This window comes from Pleurodeles waltl, chromosome 7 (genome assembly GCF_031143425.1).
Source record: "Pleurodeles waltl isolate 20211129_DDA chromosome 7, aPleWal1.hap1.20221129, whole genome shotgun sequence".
NCBI classification, from domain to species: Eukaryota; Metazoa; Chordata; class Amphibia; order Caudata; family Salamandridae; genus Pleurodeles; species Pleurodeles waltl.
The window spans coordinates 302,822,579-302,834,051 of NC_090446.1; positions in this window are offsets into that span (position 1 = coordinate 302,822,579).

The window sequence follows — 11,473 nt, forward strand, 5'->3', positions numbered from 1 at the left end:
AGGGAGTGGGGCAGATTGGGGCACAAGGGAGTGGGGCAGATTGGGGCACAAGGGAGTGGGGCAGATTGGGGCACAAGGGAGTGGGGCAGATTGGGGCACAAGGGAGTGGGGCAGACTTTTTTAGGTTGTGGCACAAGGCAGCGGGGCAGATTGTTTTGGAGTGGGCGGACTAGAGTGGGGCAGATTCTTTCAGAATGGAGTAGGGTGGGGTGGATTGGATTGGATTTGGGTTAAAATCGATTAGTTGGGGTTGAATTGGATTTGGGCAGGCTGTGGTGGATTAGAGTGGGGTGAAGAGGATTGGAGTGGGGCAGACTGGGGTGAGGCAGATTGTTTTGGTCTAGAGTGGGACAGGTTGGAGAGGGGTAGATTGGGAGCGGGGCAGATTGTTTTGAGTGGGGCTGAATATCTTGGATTTGAGCGGGGCAGATTGGAGTGGGTTAGGAAGAATGGAATGTGCTGGGTTGGATTAGTATGAGTGGTTTGGCTTGGAGTGAGGTGGATTGGATTTGTCTGGGGGTGGATGGATTGCGTGAGGAACTGGATTGGGTTGAATGGTGTGGGGCAGATTGGAGTCCGGCAGACTGTTTTGGATTGGAGCAGATTGTTTTGAATGGAGGCAGCTGATTGGAGCAAGTAGATTGTTTTGAATTAGAGTGGGCAGTTTGTTTTGGACTGGAGTGGGGCAGGTTGTTGTGGATTGGAGTGAGGTAGATTGGAGTGGATTGGGAGGATTCGAATGTGGTGGACTAGATAGGCATGAGTGGTTTGGACTGGAGTGAGGTGAACTGGTTTGGCCTGGGGTTGACGTGATTGGGTGGGGTAGACTGGATTGAGTGGTGTGGGTCAAGATGGGGTGGATTGGCTTGGAATACGGTGTATCGGATTGAGTGGAATGGATTGTGGTGTGCTGCAAAATTATGTGTTAAAGCATCATTTCAGAAATTACAAAGAAGAAAGAAACAATGTCAAAGGGGGCGTGGCCAGTGTCCGCAAACAATGGCGACTTCCCTCTGAGGCCGCCGGGTGACTTTTTCCATGGCCATCTGCGACCGCCCGGACCTCAACACTTGAGAACCATAACGGGCAACCCCCCGTGACGCGACTCCTGGCAATTCTGAGCACCCAGTGTGCCTGGAAAGCTATTTCTTCTGTACCGCACATGCCACCTTGGTGAAACAAGATGTTGGCGTGCTGAAGACTGAGCATGAATCGAATGCACTAGGGGATAAAAAAAAAAAAAGACACAAAGCCGAACTTCTGCCCAGATAGCATGTTCTGAGCACCCAGAACCCTGGAGACAGCATCACAGCTCTGTGTAAGGTTTTGTAGAAGCTGGGAGACGTCGTGGAAATAAAAGATGGCATTGTAGTCCCCAATAGGGAGAGGACTGTGTTCTCTGTCACTTACCAACCGCTTGCAGACGAGGGGCTAGTATAGAATAGCTGTGTGATTTCTCAGTGTTTCACTTTTCATTAATCTGCGCTTCTAAACCAACTTTGTCCACAGCAAGGATCCAACCATGAACCCGCTTGCTAACTGTTACATGCCATAATCCTTAAGGCACAAACCACAGCCATATCATCACCTAGACCCTGACCTTTATCAGAAGGTGACACCACTGAACTTGATTGTACCTTGTGGCCCCTTTGCTGTTTATTCACCAGGGCTGTTCAAGCAGTAATATACAGGGAGTGCAGAATTATTAGGCAAATGAGTATTTTGACCACATCATCCTCTTTATGCATGTTGTCTTACTCCAAGCTGTATAGGCTCGAAAGCCTACTACCAATTAAGCATATTAGGTGATGTGCATCTCTGTAATGAGAAGGGGTGTGGTCTAATGACATCAACACTCTATATCAGGTGTGCATAATTATTAGGCAACTTCCTTTCCTTTGGCAAAATGGGTCAAAAGAAGGACTTGACAGGCTCAGAAAAGTCAAAAATAGTGAGATATCTTGCAGAGGGATGCAGCACTTTTAAAATTGCAAAGCTTCTGAAGCGTGATCATTGAACAATCAAGCGTTTCATTCAAAATAGTCAACAGGGTCGCAAGAAGCGTGTGGAAAAACCAAGGCGCAAAATAACTGCCCATGAACTGAGAAAAGTCAAGCGTGCAGCTGCCACGATGCCACTTGCCACCAGTTTGGCCATATTTCAGAGCTGCAACATCACTGGAGTGCCCAAAAGCACAAGGTGTGCAATACTCAGAGACATGGCCAAGGTAAGAAAGGCTGAAATACGACCACCACTGAACAAGACACACAAGCTGAAACGTCAAGACTGGGCCAAGAAATATCTCAAGACTGATTTTTCTAAGGTTTTATGGACTGATGAAATGAGAGTGAGTCTTGATGGGCCAGATGGATGGGCCCGTGGCTGGATTGGTAAAGGGCAGAGAGCTCCAGTCCGACTCAGACGCCAGCAAGGTGGAGGTGGAGTACTGGTTTGGGCTGGTATCATCAAAGATGAGCTTGTGGGGCCTTTTCGGGTTGAGGATGGAGTCAAGCTCAACTCCCAGTCCTACTGCCAGTTCCTGGAAGACACCTTCTTCAAGCAGTGGTACAGGAAGAAGTCTGCATCCTTCAAGAAAAACATGATTTTCATGCAGGACAATGCTCCATCACACGCGTCCAACTACTCCACAGCGTGGCTGGCAAGAAAGGGTATAAAAGAAGGAAATCTAATGACATGGCCTCCTTGTTCACCTGATCTGAACCCCATTGAGAACCTGTGGTCCATCATCAAATGTGAGATATACAAGGAGGGAAAACAGTACACCTCTCTGAACAGTGTCTGGGAGGCTGTGGTTGCTGCTGCACGCAATGTTGATGGTGAACAGATCAAAACACTGACAGAATCCATGGATGGCAGGCTTTTGAGTGTCCTTGCAAAGAAAGGTGGCTATATTGGTCACTGATTTGTTTTTGTTTTGTTTTTGAATGTCAGAAATGTATATTTGTGAATGTTGAGATGTTATATTGGTTTCACTGGTAATGATAAATAATTGAAATGGGTATATATATTTTTTTGTTAAGTTGCCTAATAATTATGCACAGTGATAGTCACCTGCACACACAGATATCCCCCTAACATAGCTAAAACTAAAAACAAACTAAAAACTACTTCCAAAAATATTCAGTTTTGATATTAATGAGTTTTTTGGGTTCATTGAGAACATGGTTGTTGTTCAATAATAAAATTAATCCTCAAAAATACAACTTGCCTAATAATTCTGCACTCCCTGTACACCTCCAGACTACTTAGCTCCAGCTCAGCTCTGTCCACCCAACTTTACCACTACACCGAAACACATCAGCCTCTCTGGAGGCATGGCCGAACAGAGAGACCATAAACCACTCAAGGACGAAGAAAGCAAATCTGGTCTCAAAAGATCAAATCATGATCCGCTCAACCCAGACTCTCCTATCAAAGAAACACATGAGAACCAGTCCACTCGAGATGATCCTCCAAAAGCTTAACGATGTTTATGATATTGCACAAAGCACTAAGACCAACACCAACATGCTACAAACAGAGGTTGTAAAAATCAGTAGGGATCTCATAGACCTAAACCTGAGGGTAACAAATGCTGCAAATCACATAAGCATGACTGAAGACCGTTAGACAGCACAATCCAAACATCTTCACAAGACTGACAACGTTCCACTGTCTCTCAAGCATGAAATAACTAAGTCAGAAGACCGCAAAAGGAGGGGAAACCTCAGGATCTTCTGCTTGCTCAAAGGAGTGGAAGATGAACCTCTCCCCATTCACTTTTCTAGACTCATGGATCCCATCAACCTTGGGTATCACCTGTGCAAAGACTTTGAAATAGAGTGCGCCAATAGGGCCCTTTGTATAAACCCCCAAAAATGACTGCTCCACAGGCACTAATGTTTCAACCATTCCGCTTCCAACACTGATCACATCTTAACCCATATGAAGAAAATCAAAATTCTCACATTGCAAGGCTGAAGGATCAACATATCGCAGGACATTGCCAGGGACACAGTCATCAAAAGAAAAGGTTTCCTAGCCCTAAAATGTTCATTACTAGACACAGCAATCCAGCACTCCTTCACTGGCCCAGTCAAATTCAAGATAATCCATCAAGGCAAGACCCATGTGTTCTCTGAATCTTCTGACTTGCGTATGTTCCTAAACAACACTACCAAGACGTTTATGGAAGAATCGCCAAATGAACACAACTGAAGCCTTTACACAACCCAACCAACATCATCTCCTAATACCTATACTCTTTAACGGGTCCTAGATTGTACTGCAATTTCAGAAATGCAGTATGATCACTCAACTTGTTGCATTACTCTAACCAGTGCGTCTTATTTTGCTTAGCACGCTACAATATCTTTAATGTGTTCAATGTTGCTATATTCTGACTGTTAAGATTACCATATCACCATTTCAAGTGGAATATACCGATACATTTTTCACCATGACATACAGACACCTACATTCCCTAAAAAGGTCTCAAACATGCAGGGATCTTAATATATTTCCACATGTCAGTTTTTCCACATACCTACACTTGTGCAGTCAAAATACAAGTACATACAAACACGTAACTACTAAAGTAAAATACAAGTACAAAGCAAAAGTACAGACTCATACAACCTATCTCCCCTTCTGGGCTGTCATAAATTCTCTTGGTTTTCAAAATCATTTACTGATACAAATGTTAACTTATTGATATAGCGATTATGAGGAGTGAAGTTTGTGATTTCAAGTCTTAACTTAATATTGGTTGCCATTTCAGGCCTAGTTGAACATTCTGGTTAAAGTTTATCACAACGGGCCTGTGCTCTCCTGTTTGTTCTAAATGCCTACCCTGTGCATCCTGGTTGCTTACTGCATCTTGCATTTCCCCATACTCTAAACCTAAGTGACTAAATAAAAAATAAAAAAATGCAGAAAGAGAAAGCCCATAAGGCTAAATGCCTCAACCACTAACTGAAACTAAAAAAGATTTCTGACTGCTGCCACTCCCTTAAGGGTTACTTTATCTTTTTACAAGAGAACAAGATCGGGTACAAAGAAGCCCTTTCTCTCCACACAGGCTGGGTATCAGACATCACCTGTTCCCCTGCTATATTTAAAAAAAAAAAAAAAAAAAATGGGGTTCTTACACTAATTTCAAAATCTTCCAATCTCTCGATCATATCATCTGAACCAGACAATGAAGGTAGATGATTCATTAGACAACTACAAAACGCCTCCACAGAAATCTATACAGTAAAAATGTACGCACCAAACACAGGCGAACCCTCTCCCCCAAACTTGCACTCCTTCCTCCAGATGCACGGATCATCCTTAGAGGTGATTTTAATTTCCCAATGGGCCCTCTCCTGGATAGGCAATCTTCTTTTTGAAACAGAACACCTAGGTCTCAAAGCACTGCAAGCCTTATGCTCAGCACACAAATTGACGTCTGGAGACTCCACACCCACAAAGGCAGCAAAATTCACTTTCTTTTCACCCCCCCATAACTCCTTCTTCAAAACTGACTAGCTCCTAGTCGACTCCATACTCCTGCAATATACTGCCTCTATCATTATCTCAGACCATGCGGCTATAACGATGTGCCTCCAAATTCTCCACACACACCCTAAATTTAAAAAAACTAGCGAATAAACTTGGAAGTCCTAGAAGACCCGTTGATGATTAAAGGCACTTCAAGAGTAACTCCCTATTATCTTTACCAATAACCATATAGGACTCTCTTACGTGCTATATGACAGGTAAATGGATTAGCTGAAAGTCTTGTAGAAACAAACTTATTGAATCGAAACTTGACCAGCTAGCAACAGACATAAAAGCCAATTAAATTCTTTACTCACAAAATAATTACCCAACCACCCTGGCAAATTTAAAACACCTTAAATATGAGTTCTACACCACGGTTAGAAAACTTGCACACTTTGGGTTCATGCACAAAAAGGCAAAAAATTATTCTATCTTAAAAAGGCAAAAACTTATTCTCTGGCAGCTTACCTAAAGTTCAAGCAATTAGCAATCTTATCCAATCGGTCAAAGACAACCAAAACAACCGCAAAAACTCTACCAATGAGGTACTTAAAGTCTTTGAACATGTTTTGCACTAAATTCTAAACATCCTCAGCTAGAACTCCACTGACTGACTGCTTAGAATTCCTGACCTCCTTACCAATTACGCAAATATCGAACTCCAACTGACAGAAGCTCTCCAGCCCAAACGCCAGGGAAGAAATTATTTGCACAATCAAATCCATACCACCTGGAAACGCCCCAGACTGGACCAATCAAATTTTATAAAAAACTTTTTATGAAACTATTCTTGATACACAGGATCAGCACCCAAAGCCATTATTGTAGTCCTCCCCAAAGAGGGGAAGGACCACTCAGACCCTAAAAACTTTAGACCTATACCTCTCATTAACATGGAAATGAAGATTCTTGCTGCCAGTCTTGCTCCCCGATCCCCAAAATAGAACAACCTACACAATCTGGATTTATTAAAAGGTCAGTTAGCGAGCAATAACATTCTTCACTTTCCAACAATTATTGAAAGGGCTTCCAACCAGCTTTCTCCCGCAGCTGCGGCCATTGCCCTAGATGTGGACAAGGCCTTTGAAAAGGTCTCTTGGCCTTACATTGAAGCCGTTCTCTTGAAACATGTCTTAGGGCAAGAAGTTATCCTTATGGCGATGGCCCTATACCATAATCCCTCAGCCAGAATAAGAATCAATGGTTCAACCTCCAAACTGTTGTCCTTTCAAGAAGGAACACATCAAGGATGCCCCCTATCTCCCCTTTTGTTTCTACTTGCAATTGATCCTTTGTTTCTGATGCTTAATGAAGCCACCAATATCCCAAGCATCTCCTTTGATAACATACACTATAAAATAGCAGACTACACCAATGACATTTTGATATTCACAGAATCTCCTGGCCCTGCCATCACAGAGATCCCATCCAATATTCCCCGGTTTGCCCAATTTTACAGTTACGCACTAAAGACAAAACTGAGATCCTCCGTCTTAATGACCATTGTCACCCCCCCCATACTTGCCTCATCCCACTGCCATTGGAAATCTTCCATCAAGTACCTTGGAGTTTGGTTTTGCAATAACCTCATGGAGACAGGTGCCTCCAGTGAACACAAAACTCTACATAAAATAAAAGACTTATTAGCTGCATGGAAGCCAAAGTATGTATCATGGTGGGATAGACTGGAGACCCTCAAGAGAATGGTTTCAACCTTAGTTAACTTCTTAGAGAGCATGATCCCAACAAGCCTCTCACCAGAATTACTCCTTAAAATTGACAAAGTGGTTTCTTCCTTCTTATGAGAGAAGGAAACACCCAGAATAAGTCTGAAAAAAAAACTGATGACCCCCCACAAATCCTCCCCACAACACTAGGAGGGTGCAATTTCCATTACTGGCGTTCTTACCAAACGGTCTTCTTAGCTATCCAAGGTGAACAGTGATTTGAAACTCATACACTAAACAAACCTATCTGGCTAGCTGTTGAATCCTCTGTCACCCCTCCTCATTAACATCCATCCTCACTCACAATGTCACTTAACCCTTTCAAGCACTTAAGGAATATCATTAATGACACCATATCTGCTATTCTAGCTCTACACTCGATGCTGGCTACTAATATTCAAAAGTCATCTCTCACATCACTATGGTTCAATAAGGAGTTACAAACGCCCCAAACTTACTATTCCATAGGTCTGATTTGGGCAACTAATGTTATCTCTAAGATAGCTGACCTGTACTCTATCTCACAACCGCTTTTGTTCATTTCCCTGCAACATATATACAATCTCTCCAACGTGGACTTTTATGACTTTCTCCAAATTAAAGCTAAAATATCTAAACTCAAGAACCATCCAAAACTCACAGATAAATACAAAAACCTTCAATCAATTCTGGTAATGTTACCTCAAAATTTTACAAAATACTTACTGCCAATAAACCTTGCGTCAACCACCTTTAGCACTAAAATGGACTGCCCCCCCTTTTCCAATGTAGGCTTTTGGACAAAAATTGGGACAAACTTATTTAAACATGAACCAATACATCCATCACCCAAACCAAATTCTGTGCTGTACACGTGACTCACCCAATGGCGATGAAGAGCACATGGTTTTCTCTTGTCCCACTTTTCATGAGTGCTGGCGAGACATAACCACACAACTACAGACTATCTTCAAAAAGCCTATACACTTATCCTTCCCAGATACCAAAGTGAGCCCACTCCTCGCAAAGCCCCTATTAAACTCCTACACAGACCTTTTTACTCCTAGACCTCTTACTCACCATCATGGTAATTCTGATAGAATGGAAGTCCAATAAAAATGTTTTATATCACACCTGGTGGGCCTTGGTTACCTACCTAAGAAGCATCCACATTAAGCAAATTAATGACAGAACCCAACCGGCTACATCGCAACATAGCTGTAAAACACTTGACCTCTTTATTCACAACCCAACACCTTGAGTAAAATCCTTCTCTGCCAGGAAATTTTAACCATCAGATTATCCCTCAACTGACCTAACTTAAAGGTAGGTATTTTCCTCTCCAGCTCATGACTCGCACCTCCACCAGACTCTAAACTAGTCACTCAGCTTTCACTTATGACATGTACAATGTACTACCCTCATTCCCAGGCACTTCCTAAATACAACCTATATAACCAGCCAGCTAATAATGCATATGTCCATGTAATGTACCTCAAATGTATAAGAAAAAGTATTGTACTTGCATGGTTTTAACTTCTATTTAAACTCTTTCCTTCTAGATTCTTTTATGCTGTATATTTGTATCTTGTTTCTAATGAAATACCAATACAATATTAGAAAAAGAAAGAAACCATGTTGCTTTTCAATATCTAGAACAAGATAATAGTCACGTTTTTTTAACAGCACCACCAAGCAAAATACAAAAAAGTGTGCAAAGTGAGAAAAGAAGACTTGGCAAACTAAAAATAATAGAGTTAACTATAGAAAATAAAATTTAGCAAATTTTGTTTGTTGTGCTGGGCATGTTTTTGCCAGTCACTCCTTCTGTTTGTAGGCCTCTAGAAGTAAAAAAAAGAAGAAAACAAAACCTCAATCATGATGGGAGCAGCAGACGGGCACTTACGCAGCTAAATCAATCAGTGCTTGGCCCCTGCTCAACGGACAGGAAAGGAAATGAGGATATGCCTGCAGTGGCCAACTATGAGGCTGTAAAGAAGTGTGCCATGCAAGCCAACAAATGGTAAGCAATAGGCGGTGAAGCCCCTTTTATTTTATTTTTACAAGAGTGTCTCACAAGCGAAACGTAGAGGCTAGCACATGCTGTACCAGGCTTGATCCTAAAAAAGGAAGACATTAACACTGTTAGGCATAAGCATAGCTCTCTTCCAATAGTACAGCATTTTTTTTCTATTTGGGTAGAAGGCTCACAGCTGTTTGAGAGCTATTTGAAAGCACACTGGGGATAGGGCATCGGTAGCCAGGGAAAAGGGACTTCTGTTAGAAAAGGCATACATTTATGAGAGCGGTAGATAAACAACTATGGAGGTTAGAAGCTAACATGATCACCAAAAAGCGAGTTAGAAAACAGAGAGTTTTAGTCCTTTTTTTGCAACCAACACAAGAGAAAAAAGTTCTCTACAAAAGAGTCTTAAACTTATAGGGTACTCTGCCCCACCCAAAGTTTGATGTCTTGCTGTGTGGAGGCAGACCTGGTTTTACGTAGTTATCCTTTGGCATCTAGTCTGTTTGTAAGGAACCATTAATTTGGTAAGCTGGAGGGAGACCCTCTTGTGTAGGATCTGGTGCATAAGACTGATTCGGGAAGGCAGCCCTGTGACTGATAGATTAAGTGCCATCAGCACAGAACAGATGAGTTTCATCCACAAACATTCCTCTAAAGGAATTCATTTGCAATATTGAAGAAGGTTAGCTGAACCGAAGTGTTGAGGAGTTGCCTGGTTCCCTCCAGCCGAAGCTCCTTCCAAAGGAAATTCAGATGGATCCATCTAAACCATCATCCCAACCATCTTGCTTTTCCTGGCTCACTGGAAGCCCAAACGGACCTCAGGTTGTAGTTGCCAGGAAGGTGGCATTACAACGGTTAAACAAACTTGGTGACAAAGCCACGCAATTTGTAACTAAGCAGGATATGTTGCTTGTGACAATGTAGGAATCATGTTCAACCTTCCAAGTACTTTGGGCTCCAAAGGATGAAAGCAACTGGATGACATTTATTCCATGTTCATAAAGCAATAAGAAATGATTAGAGAGTACAACAAACTCAATAGGATCAAAGGCTGCAAAGGTCCAGCAAGATGAGAATGTAGAGTTGGTTCATAGCCAGGTAGAACTGTCCTTACCAAATATCAATTAGTCTTACTCCAATCCCATACCAACAGAGGACACTTAAAGAGAAGTCAGTAAGGAATTTATTTTTTCTTTTTGCTCCGAATTGGGCTGGGAGCTAGACACAAAGTAATTTTGAATAAAGTTCAGAGATGTGTCAAGAGACCCTAAGTCAACATTTGGCTTTTTCCAGAGCGTAGTAATCATGGCAGGAATGTATTGTCTGGAAGGTTCTTTTGATTCATGGAGGAAGTAATGAGCCTGGTGAGGAAGGAATGGATAATTATAGGGACACAAAACATGATGGCTGTTAAATATGAGTAGATCCATCCAATCTCCACAATATATTAACTACTTGCAAACTGATCCATAAAAATTCAGACTTCAAACCAATTTATGCAATACCACTATCCCCTGCATTATGTTTTTAATTTATTTTGATTTTTAATTTCAACACATTTACTAAAAGGATTTCTTATAATCTTAGTAAAAATAAATACTTTTTTAAATAATGCACCTCTTGTCTGTTATGCAGGCCTTGACGTTTACCAAAAACATGACATTTTGCTATGGTATTGTTTCCGTTAAACATTTCGACATATGGAAAAATTGAATTTGGTAAAACGGCAAGTAACCGCAAATTTGCTTTGATCTCAGAACGTGGGTTGTCTACATCACAACTTGATGATAATAAGCAGTCTTAGAAGAAGATAGACCTTTTAATGTTTTCTATCTCTGAGAAGTTAGCCAATATAACGGCCACCTGCAAAGTCAATAAGTTTCAATTCTGAGACTTATTGGCTTCCCAATTTTTTTTATTCATGCTGTATAGCATCGACAATGCAGCTACTGTAACTGCATGTGCATAGAGCTTACTACCCCTGACAAGGAGCTGAAGCACGGTATGGCGAGTAGCACGCCACTATGGAAGCCAAGGCTAGTGGTTAATCTAGTGGTTATTGCTAATTATTGTGCTTAGTCATGAGTACAGCATGAACAGAAAAAAACAAGACACATAAAATGGCAATTACATTTTGTAGGCAAGTGGTGTGGGTACCATTTTTTTTTTTTTTTTTTTTTTTTTAATTTAC